Raw genomic sequence first — 22365 nt, 5'->3', positions numbered from 1 at the left:
GGGTAAAAATTGAATGGGATTTTTTTTTTTTTATGTGAGGTTGGTTAGTAATGTGATAACCTCTCTGAGAGGGTGATGTTGTTTCTGGTGTTCTTGTTGACTGACAAGATGCATTGATCTGTGGAAGAATCCGTTAGCATTTCACATGGATGCTGTGCTTTGTTTTGCTTTGGTTTTTGGTACTAGGACCCTTGTACTTGCAAGGGAGGCAGCAGAACCACTGAGCTAATTCCCTGGCCCCGCTGTGCTTTGTTTTGTTAGGCTGTTTAGGCTGGGGTGATATTTCCACTTAGTAACAAGAGTTCAGAGATATGCTAGTTTTCTAACTCTGTTGTGGCTCTCCTGATTATATCTTGGTTATTTTTTCTTAGTTGTTCGTATACCAATACTAAGAGGATGGAGTTAATTCCCTCATGAATGACTTGAAACCCCAACACTGTTGCATAATTTCACAAATATCACTCAGCCTCCAGTAATGTCCCTGCTTCACAGCATGAGAGTGCTATTGGTAAGTGCTACCATAGCGGACATCATGGAGAGCTACGAGCCCCCTGTAGTACTGTTTTGGAGGCCAAGTCACAATTTCTAAAATAAGAGATTTCTGAACTTGGATCTGGTAGACAAGGAGTAGTTTCCTAGGTAATGTAGCAGGCAGGAGTTGAGGGGAGCAAAGAGAGGCTTCTACATAGAAGAACACACGCAAATAACTCCAGGGAGAGAGAACATGGTATATTTGGGGAACCACAAATAGTCTGGTCAAAATAAATAGTGAAAGAAGTAAACTGATGACAGAGAGGAAATCCTAGATTCATAAGCAGGGGACAATTACAGAGAACATGGTAAACCTTATTAAAGACTAGGCTGCTGAAAAGGATAACATTCATTCACTCGACACATTTTTATTAGGTGTCTTATGTACCAGGTACTCTTTTAGGTGTTGGGAACACATCCATGGACAAACAGAAGTCCCTGCCCTCCTTCCGTCTACATTCCAGATGGAAAGCATTCTTAATAAATGTAAGAATGGTTAGTCAAGTAAGTTGCCAAGATTTTGAAGATTTTTGAGCTTGATGCAATATGGAAGCAATTTTTCAACTGGGAACACCCTAGATGTCACAAGTTAACACCGAAGGAAAAGGATAGATTGATAGATAGATAGATGATAGATATGAATTTAATAACTGCATTTGAGATTTTGACATCTTTTCACTTTTCTAGTGAAACTAAGTTACTATTTCTTAGGCACAAGAGCTGGATCTTGCTTCCTCCTGAGGCTTTTCTTCTAATCAGGACTGCTATATACCCTACAGAGCATGGGTTTTCAATAGTGAGTGTGAAATAGAAAAGCAATAGATGAACTGGTGGCAAGAGTGCTATTAAATTGTTTGGAGTGCAATGAAATTATATCTTCTTGAAGAGATTGTTTAATAATGTGCCTTCAAGCTTAGGGTTGCAGCAACTACACTTTGCCATAAAACTTTTTGGAAATTACAGTAAAGTTGGTGGAATATCCTATTATAATACTTAGGAATTCAAGAAGCTTTTCATTTCCCAATATATTTGCCTGTTAGTTATTTAGAGTTGGCCATATATATGAGTTGAATCTTGAAAGTGCAATTTTGTGGTCAAGTAAATTTATTATTATTATTGCAAAAGATATAATTACACTTAGTTTATTGTTGTTACTGTTTTTTAACCTAATCTGCACTTCATCAGCCTGGCAGATTTCACTGAAGCACCAATAGATTGTTCTAAAGATAAGTTCCAAATTACCAGCAACTTTTTGTTTTGGGAAAGAAGAAAAGAATCCAGTTTTAAGCTCCTGTCTCTTTAATACAAAACTCGAGGTGGTGAACTACGTGATACTTTTGATCATATGTTGGAACTGCAGTAAGTCCCTGAAATACAAGGGAATACTGCGCTTTGGCTTTTGTGTAGAATGCTCACACGAGGGCTCCCAGGAACCAGCCCAGAAGCAAATTGCTGCTGATAGGAACTGACAGCATGAATTACTGCATTCTCAGAGCCTCTGCCAGGACCAGCCTGTGTGATCTCACTTTTGCTCATCTGGAAAGCCGAATTTGTTCATGAGTTGGAGTGAACCTCCCGAGTTCAGGGAGTGCAGAGTCTCTCTGCAGTTGTTTGAAAATAGCCAGCACCTTTGAAATGAATCACTGGGGCATCTCATGTGCTCATACTTATGAAGCCAGGGTTTTCTTTGATGAGTTTCTGATCCTAAGCATGTAAAATCCTTTAGAAAAAGGAGAAATTGACTCATCTGTTTATTTATCATCCGAAAACCAGGATGTCACTGAGTGCTGAGGACAATATCAACTTCTCCTCGGCAAGCGGAACTGCTTCTGGGCCTGCCCCTTGCTCTGGCCCCTTCCTGAAAGGTTAACTTTCAGAAAACTTCCTTTCATTTGGAACGCATAAGAAGATTGAAAGAACTATACTCTTCATGAGAAACGCTCACTGAAGTAAAGTATACACGGCGGGAAATGCTGTAGAAAGAATCTGTATTTGTATATACCAACACAACCAAGATTACTAAAATATAGCTCAATTATGAGAAAAGCTCATCCTCAAAATATATGCTTGGAAAGAGAACCAGAAGCTTTAAATATTCACCCAAGAGATGATATCATAAATCCAATATCCACAACCCAAGATTAGTCTTGAAATTTCTTTCATGATTGTCTATTCTGAAACTCACCTAAATAGTACCAAAATTGCAGAAAACTCTTCATGATCTAATGCCTTTGCCCATCTTTAGCAATATAATCTACTGCTTCTGGGAAAGCACAGACATCCAAGGTCTTGAACTCTGTTCTTGGCAGGTAGAACCTTTCCAGGTCACTTTGAAGATATATTTATTTTTAATTTCTAAGTCTACACGTGTTTTCTGTTAATAAATTGGAATCTTAAGCATGATTTTTATTCAACTCTTTACTTCTTCATTTTAGAAACAACGGTCTCTTTGAAAATGGAACCTATTTGAGTAGAAGGAAAATAGCCTTTCTTTGTCTGGTCTGTTTTGCTTTCTCTGGAAGAGGTGCTGGACTGCAGCCCTTGCAGGGCATTTCTTCCAAGTTAGCACTGCTCTAATGGTAGCTATGAGAGAGTGAATGGAAACATGGGAAAGCTTTGTTTCCTGGGGAGCATGGGCTGATGGAGGACACTCTGGAGGGATGGGTGGCTATTGGATTGGAGAGACCTTCCTGTAAGGGGAAAGTCGAGGTGGACCTGGAAAATCCCAGCAAGAGGTGGTGCAGTAATGAATTCCATGTGGTAATGGAGACACAGAGGAGTCAGCCCTTACCTCTCAACTGGCACGTTCCAGAGGCTACCTGCACCTCTTCCAATGTTCCTGATCTTTGGAGAATTCTGCCTTCTAGCTAGGCAGGAGAACAGAGAATACTGGAGTTGTCTCTTGATTCTTTTCTGTTCCTTGTGTACCATAGCCAATCAAGCAGCATGTCTTTTCAATTTTAATTTAAGTTTTCAAATGCCAGTGCATGTTTTTCATTTCAACACCAAGTCCACATATATCATCTTTTACAATGTGCTTCTTAACTTTCCTAGCCTTGTTTTCTGTAGTCTGATCTCTAAGGTACCCAGCTGATCATCTTCTTAAAAGGCTCCCTATTACCTCCAAAGAAAAAGAAATCTTAAACTCTTTTGAATGGATATTACCTTCAGTTGGTGTTTTTCTTCTTCCATCCCTGCTTCATCATAAGCTCTGTCTTGGATTTCCTCCCCTTCTTTTTCCTTCTGTGGGACAATTCCTACTTGTCTTTTCACATTTCAATGCAGTTATTACCTCCTCCTGGAAGACTTCCGCTGAGCCTGTTTCTGGCCCCATGACAAAATGTTCCCAAAAGATCTCATTGCTCATATGTCATACTCCTTGAGGGCAAACTCAATGTGCTTTCATTCTTCCAGCTCAGCATTAGCCATGTGCTTACTTAGCACATGGTTGGTGAATGAGTACGGGCAGTTAAGGGTTAATCAGAGAAAGCCACACAGAGAAGGTGGTGTGGAACTGACTCACACCTGAGGGAGAAATCAGCAAGACAGAGGGGTATTTAACAGGAAGAATAAGAGCATATGCAGAGAGAGACAGAGAGAGAGAAAACGCCATATGTGGAGAACTACAGGTACCTTGGAGCGGCTGGAGCATAAAAGGTGAGATGCAGAATTCTGTGGAGGGCCACGTTCAGGACTTCCATATTTCCTGTATCCTGCAACAAGATCCTTTCAAAAGTTGGAAAGGCTTCTTGATGCTGTTGGTGTAGTTAAGAATAAAGACATGCTGTGCATGCCTTGTAATCCCAGCTATCTGGGATGCTGAGGCTGAGGGATCTCAAGTTCGAGCCCAGCCTGGGCACTTTAGTGACTTAGCAAGTTCCTCTCTCAAAGGTGGGGGCATCCACCAATGTAGTTTAGCATGAAGGCTCTGAGTTCAACCCCCGGTGCCATGTTAACCCCTTTGACGCAAAAGTCAATTTTATTGTAAGATTTATACAAGAAATTGTAAGATTTATACAAGAATGTTCAGTCATAGTGGACTACAGAAGGGTGTGGTTAGGTGGTGGGATAGCGTTTGAAGCTATGAGGGGAATGTCTCTTTAACATGGTCACCACATCCCTGGGGTCCTATGTTGTACCTCTCCAGACAGAGCCCCAAGACACACTTTGAGAAGGTGAGGTGGGCACCAGAGGGCTCCTCTACTCCCATCCCTTTTTCCTCCGAGTCCTGATCTGCCATACTTCAGTAAGAATGTCCTGCAGAAACATTTACTGTGTGAGTTTTCTCTGCGGGTATTGACTGTTTTCTTTTTATTGCTTGAAAGTGACAAAGAAATAATAACATGTTACAACGAAGGAAGGGAAATTTGGAAAAATAAGAATAGAAGAGGAAGGACACATTTAAATAAATGTTTAGAAAGATGATTAAGACTGCTGAGATAGAGAATAGGGAAGTGGGAAGGGTAGGGGAAAGGAAACAAGGGAAAAGAAAAAGTATGAGAAAATGAAAAAATGGAAATAAAGTGTTTGTAAATAGGGAAGGGAGGAGGGGGTGAAGGGAGGGCAGGGGTAAGGAGAAAAAATGAGAACCAAGACCTGTCATGTAAAGATACGAGATCCCAATGATGAATGTAACTTTACTGTATACCTAAAATGTACCAATAAACTCAATGAGAAAAAAAAGAACGCTTAAAATATGCACCTTTTCAGGTAAAACAGGTCACTAGTGTAATGGAAAGAATTAATTACTGTAGTTGAGGAAAATTGTCCAAGGGTGATTTCTTCTTACAAACTGTTGATTCAGAAACAAGTAAACCAATTTTGGAGTGACTCAGACAGCAAACCGACCTCCTGACCTTGCTGGGGTCAGCTATTCCTCCTGCACCTCCAGATGAGCCCCAATGAAAGTCATCAATTTATTTAAAATAATTTTATATGCTCATTTATTTACCTATATAAAAGTTACTACTGAATACCTTTCTTTTTCTTTTTTCTTTGTGTTTGTGTTTAAGTTTTTTTGTTTGTTTTTTTTGAGACAGAGTCTTACTGTGTAGTCAAGACTGGCCTTACTATACAGCTGAGGCAGGCCTCATGTTTGTAGTGATCCTCCTGCCTTAAGCTCCCCAGTGCTGGGATTACAGGCATGCAACACCATACTCAGCTCTTTTTTTTTTTTTTTAATTTTATTGTAGATTTTAAAAACTCATCAGATAAAAAGGCATGGGATGTCTCTGAGAATATTCACACCAGAAAGTTCTTATATTTATAAAATCATCAAGTTTTTACTTCTCCATTTCCTGATAAAATCTCTTAAAATCTTCGTTTGGATTGAAAATTTCCAAATTATTTTAGGCCCTGATTCTATTTTACTAGAAGAGTACAAAATTTATGGATCAGGGTTTTCCTCCCTCCAGTGTCAGTACAAAAATTTTCCTTCTATGTGTGGCCAGGTCCTGGGGAGTTTCCATGTTCCGTGCCTCAAGGCCTGCTTTGTCCTTCTCCACCTCTTTCCTGGGCTGCTGTCTCTCTCTGAGGTGGACTTGGGACCCAGGGCAGCAAAAACTTTTGACCTTCCAAGGAGGTCAGCAAGCCGTGCAAACCACTGTGCTCTCTGCTCGCGTCACGTAGCTGTGACGTAGGCCCCTGTTCCTCAGGAGGAAGGAACGGTGACTCTGACTCAGTGGTCGAAACCAGTTCGGGAAGGACGTGGCTTCCTTAACTGTGGCTCATGCATCTTTGTTTTTATTTTTCTCAGTATTTGTTTTATGGATATGTCTTCATTAAGGGAGTAGGGGTAAATGTGATTTTAGGTTTTAATAGAACCTTATATGCAAATAACTGAAGAAATGGCCAAACTCATAATATTTCACTTGTAGTTAGTTGCAAAAAATGCAGATATTAAATAGACAAGCGAGAGGTGATTATACCATCACTTTTGTTGTTATATAAACATATCAAGGAAGATTAGAAGTGGAAGTTTCATTTGTTATTTTTTAGACAGTTAAAAGACTGCAGTAGCATCAGTTTTCAAAACACAGCGTTTCCCCCCCATATTTTAATAAAAGGGAGAAGGAAGAAAGCAAGAGCTAAGTTGACTTATTTATATGAATAACATTTAACTGAAGTCCTCATGATTTTTAACAAACCTTTTATAGTTTGAAGCCATCTTTAATTGCCTCAGTGAGGTTCGTAATATTAAACACATTAGTGTCCCTGTCTTTTTGCTCTTCCAGACGTGTACATCCATGTTTTAGGTGCTTGCACGCAGCACCTACTGGACTCTCCTTTCAGAATTCCCAAGGTGTCCCCGGGTTGGCCTGTTGGGTTGAGTGTGCCAGGTTCTGTTGAGAAGGCCTCTGGTGATTTGCACCATAGACTTTTGGCTGGTTGAGAAGTCTGTACCAGGGTTTGGAAGGACTAGAATAAGGCATTGGTTTCACTACAGCAACCTGTGCACAAGTTGGGGTAAAGAAGGGAGAAAAATAAATGTTCTACTCAGAACAGGCTTTGGCTATCACCTAGGATTTAATTACAGGTTGAGTGTAAAGGAGACCTGTAATCATGGAGCCTGCTTTGGGAAAAGATGGACCGATTTTAAGTGATGTGTAGGTAACATTTCGTTCTCTCCAAAGAATCATGTATGTCACATTTACCATATAAATATGGATACAGTACATGGTACACAAAGGTTGAGTAAATCCAGAATTCCAGTACAGTATAAATTCTGTAAGCCACCTACTATGACAAATGCCAAAGAATTGGTAAGCGAACACAGCACAGTCCAACATAACATAGCCTAGTTTAAAAATGCCCTTTCTCTGGATATATGATCCTAAGTAAAAGCAAGAGAGCACCTGCTTGTAAAATAACTCCTGCTTCTGCTTTGATGAAATAAAAATTATATATGGCTTGGTGAGTAGGTATTTGTAGTTTTTTTGGCCTCTTAAACAGAATAAGAATTATTATAAGTAATTCAATAATTTAGATAATGTAATAAAATAGCTTGAAAAGCAATACTTTTTGGTTTGCTGGCTTATATATTATGATCAAGTAGAAAAGATTTCAAGAAATAGAGAATCCTTAATAGCTATTTAGAATTTGTATCAGCTTCAATGATAATTCTGAATCTATTGCCAATAACAATATATGGTTAATCAATATTTTAAAAAATTATCCTTAATTTTTTTCCTTTAATTTTTTTTTTCGGCTTAGTATCCAGAAAAAAGAGCTTTGGGACTTGCACTGACAACTTGGTTTAAATCCTGGCTTTGTTCTTTGTGGTTGTGTAACCTTGGAAAATCACATTTATCCTCTTTTGGCCTGGTTTCTTCATTTGTAAAATGATAGGATTACAGTATATTGAATAATAGTTGAGGTCTTTTCCAATTTTAACATTCTCTGGCTCTTTAATCTTCTGGATTTGGGGGTAGAATATAGACACAGACATGAACATATATTGAAATATATTATTAAGAATACAAACAACCCAGACTTTTGGATTCATTTGGGGTTATGAATAAAGTCTGGTTTGCTTATACCGCTATATATACTTCAGTTGTCTGCTAGACTTATATTTTACCAATTCATCTTTTCCAAGCCAAATTTTGTATTTGTGGATAAATGAGGTGTTCATGGGGGAACTTAGCATTTAATCCCAGAAATTCAAGACCGTCACAAGGGAAGCAGTACTACAGATAACAACACTGAGATTTGTCTGCAGGCATCTTGATGCAAGGCCCAGGATCCCAACTCATTCTGACACCTCCTGCTTGCTCAGGCTCTTCTGATCCTTTCCTAGGTTGGAAGCACTTCCTTCCTTCCTTCCTTCCTTCCTTCCTTCCTTCCTTCCTTCCTTCCTTCCTTCCTTTTGCATTAAACACAGTGAAGGTACTCAGTAATTTTTGCTGAAGTAGTTAATTCAGTAACTGAAACAAATAACTTAAAAACAACTGCAAAGGGTCATGTTTCATCTTCTCAAGTCTTGATACAAGGTTGGTGGTTTGGGACATAATGACGACTGGGCTTGGTAGTTGCAGAATGGCTTCCCATGTGGTGTCCTGGCTCTATTAAGCTGCAGGAATCTTGGCAGGTGAGTCAAGCTGAGAACAGATTCTTGCTTGGAGTTCTGGGAAGGGCTTCTAATGCCTGTTTAGTTCCTCAAGGGACAACAGTCCCCTTTGCTAAGCGCAGCCAGTGAGCCACTCTCCCACCTGGGGCATCCACATTCTCCCACGGAGCCTGCATCACTCATTGTCATGGTGTCACTCACTGCTTTCTGCCTACGTAGCCCTAAGCCCTTAGCTTGTGTACAGAAGTTCTGGTACAAACACACACACACAGACACACACACACACACACACACACACACCCCAGTTAGTAGTAAAATAGCCTGTTTCCTATCCTCTTTGTAAACTTTGTTTCTCTCAGTTAAAATCTTTTTTAACATTTTAGTTTCTTCTATAAATATAGTAATGTATTTATTTATATTGCTATTAGTTGATAAACCAATTTTTTAATTACTAAAGTTTATTGGTGCCTTTTAGGTATACATAACGATCATGTTCATCATTAGGAATTTGTACCTATACATGATATATCTTGGTTCTTATTTTTTCCTATTCCGCTCCCTTCCTTCCAGCCCTCTACCCCTCCTTATTTACAAAAACTTTGTTTCTACTTTTTCCTTCTTTTCTTATTTTTTCCTTTCCCTTCCTTCCTTTCCCCCACCCCCCTCAATTTTCTTCTTATATTGCAATATCTATTATGTATTTTTGGTTCTCATTTACACTTTCAGTTTTTCACACACAAGCTTTACACTTGTGTCCAATTTATTTCACTTAAGGGTATGGTTTCAAGGTGTGTGTAGTTAGCTATAAATATCTCATTTATCTTTCTTTATGGCTGAATAGTACTCCATTGTATAAAAATTATATCTTTATCCATTCATCAGTGATACAATAATTTTAAATGATAATTTTTTGCTTTGAATGTTGTAGATTTTACTTATTGAAATGTTACTCAACTTTTGTTCCATTGATATTCCAAATGTTTGATATATTGCTAATTTTAATTTTTCTGCTTGCTGTTGTAACTTTCGCTATGTCTGGAGTAAATGTGTCCTATTTATTGTTCCTTCAATTTTATTTATTTATTTATTTATTTATTTATTTATTTATTTATTTATTTTTTGGTACTGAGGATTGAACTTGGGTCCTTGTGCTTTCAAGGCAGGCCACCAAACCACTGAGCTAAATTCCCGGCCCTGTTCCTTCAATTTTAGAATTATCTCTTGAACAAATCCTATGTAAGATGGCCGTAATGATTCCTGTATCAGTTCCCCTATTTTGCCTTTCTCTTGCCGCCTTTAATATCCATCAGTGATCCTTTTCTTTCACATTTAAATTTTGTCCTATAAATATAATCAAATTTTTAGAGATTCATTCTAAAGCTAAAGTTATTCCCCCATAAATTGTATAAATATTAATTAATGTGGATGCAAGTAAATTGCTAAATTATACTTTTGTTTTCCATGGTTCAATGTTATGACTGTGCTTACTCAGAAGATAATTTTTTTTAAATATTTGAAGCCAAGTAGATTGTCTTTTATTACACTTATTTAAAAGCATGCCATGTTTCGATTGCTTCATATTTGGAAATTGTGTTGTTGTACACCAAATATTTACTGTAAAGTTGAATTGTCATTCCTTTTTTGTCATTGAGAGAAGAAATAGCTTCTTCACTATATCACTAAAATGTTTCAGATACATGCTCATTTTTCCCAATTAAAAAAAAAAGCACACAGTAAGGATTGGGTCTTTACATTAGAGGGAGTTTGAGTTTTTCTAGTTGTTTATATATTGTAGGTATTAGTCCTTTGTCTGAGGAACAGCTAGTAAAAATTTTTCCCACTATGTGGGTGTTGCTTCACTCTGTTGATAGTTTTTCTTTTCTTTTTTGTTTTGTTTTTTTGAGACACGGTCTCACTATGTAGTTGAGACTGACCTGGAACTCACATGTAGCCCAGGCTGGTCTCAAATTCACAGTGATACTCCTGTCTCAGCCTCCCAAGTGCTGGGATTATAGGCATGAACCATCATGCCCCACTTTTTTTTTTCTGTGCAAAATCTTTTTATTAAGATGTGATCCCAATTTTGATTCATTGTAATGTTTCTTGTGCCATTGGGGTTTTGTTCATAAAGTTTTTGCATACACCTATGTCTTCAAGAGTTTAACCTATTTAACCTTCCAGAAGATTAAGTATTTCTGCATTAATATTTAGATTTTTGATCCATTTTGATTTTAGTTTAGTGTATTGTGAGAGATATAGGTCTAGTTGAATCTTTGACATGTGGAAAGCCAGTTTTCCTGGCAGAATTTATTAAAGTGGCTATGTTTTGCTCCTGTTCCAGATCCCCGTGAGACGTGTGACCTCCCCACACCTGCAGGGGTGTCCCATGGACCCAGATCCCTGTGGCAGAGTCGTCTGGGGCCAGAGAGCCATTACTATGAGCTCACGAAGGTGGTGCAGGAGAGTGAGGGCCTCTCTGAGGCTTGTTGTTGCTGAAAATTGAAGCCCACTGGGAGAGTGAAGACAGAGTGGAGTACAGCATTTGGTGAGTTGCTGGGACCAGCACCTCCTACCAGACCTGTGCATGCTGTGGGGGAAGGGTGGCTCAAACCTGCAGTAAAACCTTGTAGAGTTAGCCCACAGGAGGTCAGGGGGTTCAATTCTGGCCTCATAGCCAGAAACCAGCCTGAATCTCATTGGATTACAGCTGGTTCCCTGAGATTAATTGACGCAGCTCTGCACACTGCTGCCCATGTTGAGACATACCTAAAAAGCGACCTTTTTTTTTCTTTCTTGTTTCTTTTCTCTTACTTCTTTTTTCTTCTTCATTTCTCTCCTTTCTTATTCCTTTTTTTGTCCTATTCTATTTTTTGCTTGATTGTTCTTATCATTAGGAGTGTAAATACAGTTTCTACTTTTCCTTTTGCTTTTAGTTTGCTCTGCTCTTGTTTATGTTCTTTCTTTTTTCCTTCTCTCTTTTCCTCCTGTCCTCACTAATTTTCCAAAGTTTGCATAATCTTCCTGTGTCCTTTAGTCCTCCTTCTAACCTCCTTCTACCTCTATCCATTTCCACCACCCCCAACTTCTTCTAAGTCTTTGTATCAGAGGATAAAGCCACTATATTGAAGGGCTTAGTAACTGTAAACATTTCTGGCTGGTCCTTGATTTTGTTATATAACCATAAGTCTACTTTATGTAGTTAAATGTGTCAGAAGAATAGCTACCATAATTTGTCATTTTCTAAGCTGTGTTTGATGCTATTTTTGTTGCTGATTGTATTACTTTGGCCAAGATGATGTAATTGCTTTAGTCAGTAGTCTTTATGGGTCTGTCAAGACTGAGATCACTTAAAGGCTATTATAGACTCAAAACCCAAAGGCCAACTATACCAGGAAGACAATCCAAGTAGTAGACATTCCTTGAGGCTCTAAATACTAGCAATAGAGATACTTCAATAAGTAATTTATGAGTACCAAAATCTTCACCAATAACAAAAAATAGAAATGAGAAGATTCTTGAACAAGATGCAAACCCAGACTTCCAGATTGCCAAAGGAAAATCCAGGGGATGAGATGGAACAATCCAGAACTCAACCATCTGGACTTGGAACTGGCAATGAAAGAGGATATGGAAAAAATAAAATCAGAAATATTCTCAGATAATAACAGAGATGGTGATTGCAGTGAAAGGTCTGATTAATAACTTTACAGAAGACACAGATAAAAAAAATTAGAGGACTTCAGGAACATGATGGAATTCCAGCTTAAGAAAGAAATGGAATCCATAAAACAGTCAAACAGATATCCAAGAGATTAAAAACTCCAATGAAAGTTTATACAGCAGAATGAGACAGTGTAAAGACAGAATATCAGATAAAGAAGACAAGATTGTGGTGGTGAGCAGGAAAGATTTCTTAAAAATAGCAAGAGACCATGAGAAATCAATCCAGCAGCTGCTAGATGATGCAAATAAAAATAACATTAGGCTGATTGGAGTTGATGAAGAAACAGGACATAATGCAAATAATATATTAAAAAAAAAACTGTTCACAGAAATAGCAGAAAACATCCCAAGCAAGGGAAAAGAATTTGACATAGAGATAGGTGAGGCATATAGGACTTCCACTAGCCATGATCAAAAAATATCTACACCTAGGCATATAATAGTCAACACTCCAGAGACCCAACAGAAGAACAAAATAATACGAGCAGTTAGAGAAAAAAAAAATTACATATAAGGGAAAGCCTATCACAATTACATCAGACTTCTCAACACAAGAAGAGCCTAGAGTGAAGTATTTCAAGCCCTAAAAGAAAACAACCTCCAACCCAGATTGGTGTAACCTGTGAAATTATCTTTCAAAATTGATGGAGAAATAAAATACTTTCATGACAAAGAACAGCTGAGAAACTTCTTTAATACCAAATCAGTGCTCCAAAATTTTAAAAATAGTATCTTAGGAAAAGACAATGAAGGTCAAAACCCCATGAAGCCCAAAAGAGTGAATCTATCACTCAAGACAAGAAATTAAATGCAAAATTGTGTTGGGGGACCAAACAACAGGAAAAGATTGTGACAAGAATAAGTCAATACACATCAATTGTAACTATCAATGTTAATAGTCTCAGTTCACCAATCAAAAGAAATAGACTGGCAGACTGGATCAACAAGCAAGATCCAACAATATGCTGAATACGAGAGACACACTTAATTTAAAGAGAAATTCATAAGCTGACAGTTAAAGGGTGAAAAACAATACTCCATGGGACAGAAACCTGAAAAAAGCATGAGTACCTACCCTACTTGCAGACAAAATGGATTTCAAACCTAGACTAATTCAGAGAGACACAGAAAGTCACTGCATCCTTGTAAAGGGAATAGTCTAAGAGGAAAAGATGACAATCATAAATACATATGAACCAAATACTATTGCACCCAAGTATATAAAACAAATTCTAAAAGACATGAAAAGTCAAATAAGCACTACTACAATAGTAGTGGGGGACCTCAATACCCTGCTGTCACAAACAGACAGATCAGACAGACAAAAAATCAACAATGAAATACTAGAACTCAACCAAACTTGAACAAATGGACTTAACAGATGTTTACAGAGTGTTCCACCCCCCAAAATCAAAATGCACATTCTTTTCAGCTGCACACGGGATATTCTCCAAAATAGACCACATACTTGCTCATAGAATGTTTAAGTAAATGCAAAGGAATTAAAGTTATCCCCTGTATACTATCAGATCATAGTGCAATGAAATTGGAGATCAATAGCAAAAGAAACCACAAGAACTTCATAAATACATGGAAATTGAACAATACCCTCTTGAACAACCAATGGGTAACAGAGGAAATTAAAGAAGAAATTAGACAGTTTCTACAATTAAATGACAATGCCAATACAACATATTGGAATTTATGGGACACAATAAAAGCAGTTGTACTAGGGAAATTCATTAGGAAAACAGTGAGCTCAAATAAACAACCTAATGCTGAACCTCAAGCTTCTAGAAAAAGAAGATCAAGATGAACCAAAAACTCATACAAACAAGGAAATTATAAAGATCAGAGGAGAAAGCAATGCATTGGAGACTAAGGGAATGATACAAAAAAAAAATCAATGAAGCAAAGAGTTGGTTCTTCGAAAAAATAAACAAAGTTGAAAAACCCTTAGCCAACATTATATTAAAAAAGGCTCAAATCCATGCAATTAAGAATGAAAAGAGTGAAATTACAACAGACCCAGCAGAAATTCAGAAGTTCATCAATACCTACATTGAGAACCTACATGCCTATAAGATGAAAAACATAGAAGAAATGGGCAGATTTCTAGATATATATGAATTACCGAAGTTGAATGAAGAAGACCTAAAAATTCTAAACAACCCAATATCAATCAACAAAATTGAAAATATAATTAAAAACTTACCGACAAAGAAAAGCCCAGGTCCTAATGGCTTTGCTGCTGAATTCTGTAAGACATTTAAAGAAGAACTATTGCCACCACTGTTTAAACACTTCAGTGAAGTAGAAAGAGAAGCACTATTCCCAGATTAATTCCTGGAAGCAAGCATCACCTTGATACCCAAAGCAGAAAAAGACCCAATGGAGAAAGAGAACTATAGGCCAATCTCCCTAACAAACATAGATGCAAACATTCTCAGTAAGATACCAGCAAACAGAATACAGAAGATCATCAAGAAGATCATACACCCACTCTGACCAAGTGGGTTTCATTCCCAGGAGGTGGGTATGGTTCAACATAAACAAATCAATAAATGTACTACACTATATTAACAGAACCAAGGACAAAAACCATATGATCATCTAAGTAGATACGGAAAAAAAAGCATTTGACAAAATCCAACACTCATTCATGATAATAAACCTGCAGAAAATTGGAATAGATGGTCTCTATCTCAACCTGATAAAAAAACCATCTATGAAAAACCAATAGACAACATCATACTAAATGGTCAAAAACTGAAATCCTTCATGCTAAAATCAGGAACAAGACAAAGATGTCCACTGTCACAGTTCCTGTTCAATATAGTTTTATAAACATTAGCCACAGCAATTAGCCAAGAGAAAGAAATAAAAAGAATTAAGACAGGAAATAAAAATTGTCATTTTTTGCAGTTGATATGATGCTCTATATAGAAGACCCCAAGAATTCCATCAAAAGTCTCCTAGACTTAATAAGCAAATTCAGTAGAGAATCTGGATACAAGGTTAACACACAAAAATTAATAGCCTTCCTGTAGACAAAAACTGAGAGTGGAACAGGAGAAACACCTTTTTTCACAATAGCGTCCAAAACAATGAAATATGTATGAACCAATCTAATGAAAGAAATAAAGGGCCTGTATTCTGAAAACTACAGTACTCAGAAAAAGGAGATTGAAGAAGATATGAGAAAATCGAACAGCATCCCTTGCTCCTGGGTAGGAAGAACAAATATAGTGAAAATGGCCATGCTTCTAAAACTGCTATATAGATTCAATGCAATCCCTATTGGAATTCCAACAGCATATTTCATAGAACTGCAGAAAACAATCCAAAATTCATTTGAAACAAGAAGAGACCTAGAATAGCAAAAGCATTTCTAGGCAACAAAGTCAAGGCAGGGAGTATGATAATCCCCAACTTGAAACTATACTACAAAGCTTCTGTGAGAGAAAAAAAGCATGGTACTGGTAAAGAAACAGACCTGAAGACCAGTGGAACAGATTAGAAGATGCAGAAACAACTCCAGACACATTAAGCCACCTCATGTTCAACACAGGAACCAAACACCCTCACTGGAGGAAAGACAGGCTCTTTAATAAATGGTGCTGGAAAAACTGGGTTTCAACTTGCCAAACATTAAAACCAGACCTGTATCTCACACCATGCACTATACTAAAATTGAAATGGATCAAAGATCTAAATATTAAAACAGAAACACTAAACATGCTGGAAGAGAGGTTAGGTAGAAATCTTGAAGATATTAGCATAGGAAAAGACTTCATGAACAAAATCTTAGTTTCATGTGAATTAGCATCAAGAATCAACAATTGGGATCTCATCTTATTAAAAAACTTCAGCACAGCAAGGGAAACCACTAACAGAGTGAAGAGATAGCCCACAACGTGGGAAAATATTTTTACCAACTGTGGTCTTAGGCAAAGATCTACTATCTAGAATATATAAAGAATTTAATAAATCAGACCTCCCAAATTTAAAGACCCAATCCAAAAATGGGCATCTGAAATGAACACACATTTGTCAGACAAAGAGTAGAAACAGCAAATAAACATATGAAAAAATGTTCAACATCGCTGGTCATTTGAGAGATGCAAATGAAAACACTGCTGAGGTTCACCTCACCCCAGAAAGAATGGCTGCTATCAAGAAATCAAACAACAACAAATGCTGAAGGGGCTGTGGGGAAAGAGGAACCCTGCTCCACTGCTTGTGGTGCAACCACTGTGGAAATCAGTATGGAGATACCTCACAGAACTAGGATTGGAGGTCCCATTTGACCCAGCTGTTTCCCTGCTGGGTATCTTCCCAGAATAATTAAGAACATTATACCCCAGTGATTTATGTGCACCCATGTTTATAGGCACACACTTTGTAATGGTAAACGAGGACCAAAATGTATAATACACAATGAGAAATAGGGAAAAAAAGTCCCAAGGGGAAGGGGAAGTGGGAGGTGTGGCAGAAAGCAAAGAAGGGAAAGAAAAAAATATGAGAAAAGGGGAAAGAGAAGCAAAGTCTTTGTAAATAGGGAGAGATAGAGGGGTTGAAGGGAGGCAGGGGAATGGGGAAAAAATTAGAAGCAAGATACATCATGTAACCGCACAAATTCCCAATGATGAATGTAACTGTATTTTATACTTAAAAGTACTGATAAATTTAATGAGTAAAAAAAAAAGAGGCTACATTTCTTCCAGTGAAGGTGTTTGGTCCCTTTGTCAATGATAAGGTAGCTGAGTATGTTTAGAGTTTTTCTGGATCTTCTGTTCCATTGATCCTCCAGTCTTTTATTTTTTATTTTTTGCCAGTACCATGATGCTTTCATCACTGTAGCTTTGTCTTTTTTTTTTTTTTTTTTATAGAGTACCTACTCAGCCATAATGAATGAGAAACTAGAGACATTCATAGCTAAACAGATTCACAGTGAGGCCATACTCTTAAGTGAAATAAATAGGACACACATATGTAAATACTGAATAGTTTCTCTGGTATAAGAAACTGAAAGGGTAAATGAGTCTGAATAAATAGAGGGGAGGAGGGGTTGAAGGGAGGCCAGGGGAATGGGGAAAAAATTAGAACCAAGATACATCATGTAAAGGTACAAATTTCCAGTGATGAGTATCATCATATTATATACTTAAAATGTGCCTGTAAACTTAATGAATGTAAAAATGAGGGTATATTTCTTCCAGTGAAGGTGTTTTCTAAATTTTCATATTAAAAAAGAATTTTAAGAACTAGTTTTGGTTGTGATAGATCCCATTTTAATAGACTCATCTTATTTTCGTGGTTATAACACTGCCTAAAAAGTTGTAAGGAATATACCTAGAATTTTTATTTTTTATTTTTTTGGTACCGGAGGATTGAACTCGGGACCTTGAGCTTTCGAGGCAGGTGGTGGCACCAACGGGCTAAATCCCCAGCCTTTTATTTTTTAATTAGTACATGTTTGCAGAACATAATAATTATATCCATCATGAGGAGTTGGCACATAACACATTACACATCTTAATTCTTTTCACATCTCTGAACCTTCCGTCCCTCCCTACTCCCTCCATCTCTTGGTCCTCTTTTCATCTACAGAAGATCTATTTCCATTTTAAAATTCTTTTTTCATCCCCTTTTCTCCCACTTTCCCCCATGTCTTGTGCCTCTTCCCATTTGAAACATAAAAAAGCCTCCCTCCTATTATCTTCTTTTTCATTTCTGTATTTTCCCATCTCTTATTGGGTTTTTATCTCAAAATTCCTCTATACTGCTGTCAGTATTCTGTCCATCCACTTGTCCTTATTTACCAATTCTTGCTTCAGAGTGAAAGTTTAGACTCAGTATTCCACGTGGAATTTAATCTTCTTTATTGTCTTTCTCGTGGTCTCTGGAAGGAGCTGAGGCAACACCCATCTTCAGGTCAGCATCTTGAACTGCAACTCCTTCCCCATACTAACTCCTGGTGAGTGCTTTGCAAGCTCTGAAGGGGATGAGTCTTGGGGAGACATGTTCTACCCTCAAAGAGTGTGAGAATATAATTTCTGTATCCCAGCAGAAGCAGAAAACTTTCCACGACTTTAGGCACTTGGGTTTTTAGATGCCATGTGTATATGATAATAGATATTATATAGATGCAGTACAGGGAAAGTACTGTAATTGTCTTCATTTTAGAGACAAGAAATTGAAGCACAGAGAAGTTAGAGAATTGTCCAAAGTAACACACGGTAGGAGTAAAAACATCAAGATTCAAATTTTGTCTTCAGAACCTGAGGTCTTATCCTTTAAGTCACATTGCCTCTAATAATAATAATGTCATTTGAGAGCAAACTATGAGGATATAAACATGGTAGAGTATTTTCTTCAAAATTATGTACTGCAAGATCAAAAATGAATACAGTTCTATGAAGATGTATTTCTGACTACACAGTTGAAAATATTCAGAATGGAAAGAAGACAAGGAGGCAGGCAAGGGACCCAGCCACTTTCCTGGTGAGGCTGGTAGACATTTATGTAAATTATGGATGAGAAAACATAACAAGAAGAATACAAGCAATAGGACAAGAATTTGAAGAGTGTTAAAGCCAAGAATTAGCTGAGGCTGGCAGAAACCACTAGAGACAGCAGCAGCAATTTTGATAGCTATTTTCAGAACAATAGATAGATGAAAATTATAGGGCCATTGCTTGAGAATGATGGTATCATGTTAAAAGAAAACACTGTACTTCCTCTTTTCTCCTGGCTATACCAAGAATAATGAAGGTTAAGCTTGCAACATCGAGAGATCAGAGCATTAAAATGTCATTGCTGGCCATGGTAAGAGAAGATTAACAACAACTTAAATATTTTAGAAGAACTCAAATCCCTACTACCAGAGAGATTACATTTTAAGCTCTAAGAAAATCTCATTGGTATGATCATAGAACCATCATATTCCTCCAAGAAATTTTATAGCATGGGGAAGAAAATCCAAAAATGGAGAAAGGCACAAGCAACCTCAGTTTTCAAAGGAAGAATGTGACATTGTGTTACATATTAAAAAATATGCTAACTTTTCCGTCAGGCATCTTCGCATAGCAAGATTATATTTTTCAACCCATCAGCCTCAGGCATGTGCCTTTGTGTAGCCAGTGTCCTGCTAAGCAAGAACTTCTCAGTGCAATGTTTGGCATCTCTTCCCCCTTTGCCAGCTGCAGCATGTTCCAGAAAGGGGCTGCTTCTCTGCTTGGCTTCTGGAGTGGCTGAGCCATGGTTCAAAGTAGCAGCAAACACACGATGGACACAAATTACAGAGTGCGTTGTAAACCACTGAGAGCTCAGGGCTGTTTATTACCACAACACATCCTAGGCTACTCTGATTCTTATAGGAGATAAATAATAGATTTTCAAGACTATGAACTATCTTAATATTGATGTGTCCAACAAAATCAAATTAGTACATGTTTGTAATCAAAATATGAGAGCTTTAGAAAAGAAAAAAAACAATGTAACTGGTAATACAACTAAGAAAGCATATGTCAGATCACTTCTTTTGCTGTTTCTTTTGTTTTCATTTTTCTTAGAAGTCTGTGGAATGCCATAGACATATTGAAGTATGTTTCAGACAATGTGCTTAACATTATTTTATATTAAAGTAAGTTGCCAGGTATTTATATGATACCATTCTGTATTGTGACCAGGTATATTATAACCTGATGGAGAAACCTGATATGGGTGAGAATGTGGATAGGTACACTCATGGCGGAGTGAACAAGAAACTTGGAGTGAAAGCTTTAGGGAATAATCCTTTTGCCTTAATCTGTTCAAAAAATGGTATCAATTATTTGAATGACAGCATAGATATTATATTATTTTTCAAGTTTAGGTAAATTGACCCATTATATAAGATACTCTCTGGAAAAGAGATTTAATATGTTGGATGGCAAAAGTAGTCTTCAAAATGATATGATCTGTTGAAGAGATTCTGAGGCCAGTGTGATAAAATTTATAACTTGAGGTTGTATAATGAATAAATGTATAACTTGAAGCTTTAAATTCCAGGGTCTTTAAATATCAGTGAGATGGGTGAAGAAGACCTGCTTGTTGGAATTCAGGTAAAGCCAGACAGTTGGCATTGTTCCAAGCCTTAAAATAACATCTGTGAGCTGGTGCTTCTATAAAAATGAAGGAAATCTCAAATCATATTAATAGGTGCTTCTGTCTGGATGAGGAGATTAATAATTATGAATATTATGCTTAGTTATGGGCAATATCTTTTAATAGGGATATTTATTGGGGTTAATTGTTTGTTCTAGGATGAAAGAACAAAATTGCCTTTGGGCAGGTAGAGCAGGTGTACCTGAACCTAAAGCAAAAGACACTCAGCCTGATAAGAAAAAAAGCTGCAGAGGAGCAAAGGGTAGCAAAGGGTGATATATTTATACCTTGGGAGACAGGATGCTAAGTATTTACAGACAGCCCTCCCTAGCTGCTTTGACACACCTGGCCAGGCTCCTACCCCTCAGTCAACCCTGTTCCCTGATAATACGAAGGTATAAATACAGAGAAAAGACACACTGAGTTAGCAGACACCACAGAGTACTTTCTAATCCTAAATTCTCATCAGAATCATTTAGAGAGTTAAAAAAAATGCAGATCATAACACTCACCCCCAACCTACTGAACCATAATTTCTAGTGACCGGCACTGGGAAACTGTATTGTCATAGAACTAGGGTGGTTCTAATGCTCTAATGATAATGATTTATGGTCCACAGGTCATAGGGTATGGTGGGTATTTTAGAGGCAGGGATTGGGTTAGGAGACATTGGCTTACCAGGAAGGGAGGCAAGGCTAGGACAGTGGTTCACAGATTTTGGTCTTTGAGGTTTAAATACAAATTTTAAAAGAAGAGCCAGCAACATAGAATTGCTGACCTTTTATTATATAAAAAAATAAATAAAGCAATGGAATTGTCCATTGTCCTTGTAGTTTCACAAAAAGAGAAATTAAATTTTGAAAAGCAGCTGGACAGGAATTAATATAGGAAGAAAGTACAATTCTATTGGATTGAATAAACTTAGCTGAGTTGTTTTCATTTCCTTTACTCATTTCCCCATGGAATGGGGACAGTTTCTTCATACCGAGGTGTCATTTGGCATGGCAGCACCCAAGAGCCACCAGGACAGGGCCTGCAAACTTGATGTGATGTCTGGGAGCGTGACGCCCATTGCCAAGCAGGATGGGGCAGCTGTCGCTGAATTAGGGACCCTAAATTCTGACAGAGGTGGACGGGAAAGCTGTGGAATGAGTGTCTGGGTGATGTGTTAGGACAGCAGAGATACCATGGATGATAAAGGATCTGTGAGCAATTAATTTATGGAAATTAGCTGTTTAGCTGCAGAAGGCATGCGTGGGGCCTGAAAGCCACAGTAAAACATGTCAACTAGACCTACGGGAGGAAGTCACTGGCAGGCCCATTTAATACAAAGAAAAGCTTTTGACAGTCATATTTTCCTCATAAGTATAACATTCTATGAAAAGATGGGCTTGAAGCACATTTAAGAAACAATTAATTAGAATGTAGATAAAAGAGACCTGGACTGAGTTGGAGGCTGGATTAAACCCATTGTTTTCTAACCTCAGGCAGTCCTCAATAACACACAGAAACCTTTCCAACAAATATGGATTTCTGGACTTCAATTTGGATCTGGAGCAACGGTGGCACCATGAATAGAATTTAGGAATCAGGATGTTTAACAGACTTCCAGAAAATTCTGAATTAAGTTGTCTGCGGCCTTGGAAAACTAGCACCCAAAATGAAATCTGACATCCCGAAGCTTCTATAGTGGCAGGCTCTGTCAGGTTCCCATACACATGGCATTTTGTACAGCATCAATATTTAAATATCTCCTTATTATAACATTTTAGCACTGGTTACTTAAAAGTTAGGTTTGAAATAACCAGTTATCTGAATTGTTCATTCAACACCACCTGAAAACATTTAATTTTTTTTTTTTTTTTTTGTGTGCCATGGACAACTCAGGACCT

The 22365-nt window shown here is 37.6% G+C and overlaps 1 long non-coding RNA gene across 1 annotated transcript in view; it reads left to right on the top strand.

The window, feature by feature from the left end:
- The window catches only part of LOC104860606, a 67668-nt gene that overhangs the window by 5853 nt on the left and 39450 nt on the right, over positions 1-22365 (top strand). The window contains exon 2 of the long non-coding RNA XR_779736.1: positions 10941-11144. This is a non-coding gene — a long non-coding RNA (uncharacterized LOC104860606). The remainder of the gene's footprint in view (positions 1-10940; positions 11145-22365) is intronic.

The sequence above is a fragment of the Fukomys damarensis genome, unplaced genomic scaffold (assembly GCF_012274545.1).
Source record: "Fukomys damarensis isolate Sample0158 unplaced genomic scaffold, DMR_v1.0_HiC HiC_scaffold_3, whole genome shotgun sequence".
Classification (NCBI taxonomy): Eukaryota; Metazoa; Chordata; class Mammalia; order Rodentia; family Bathyergidae; genus Fukomys; species Fukomys damarensis.
Note: the sequence above shows the minus strand (reverse complement) of the source record. Positions and strands in the feature narration are given on the sequence as shown.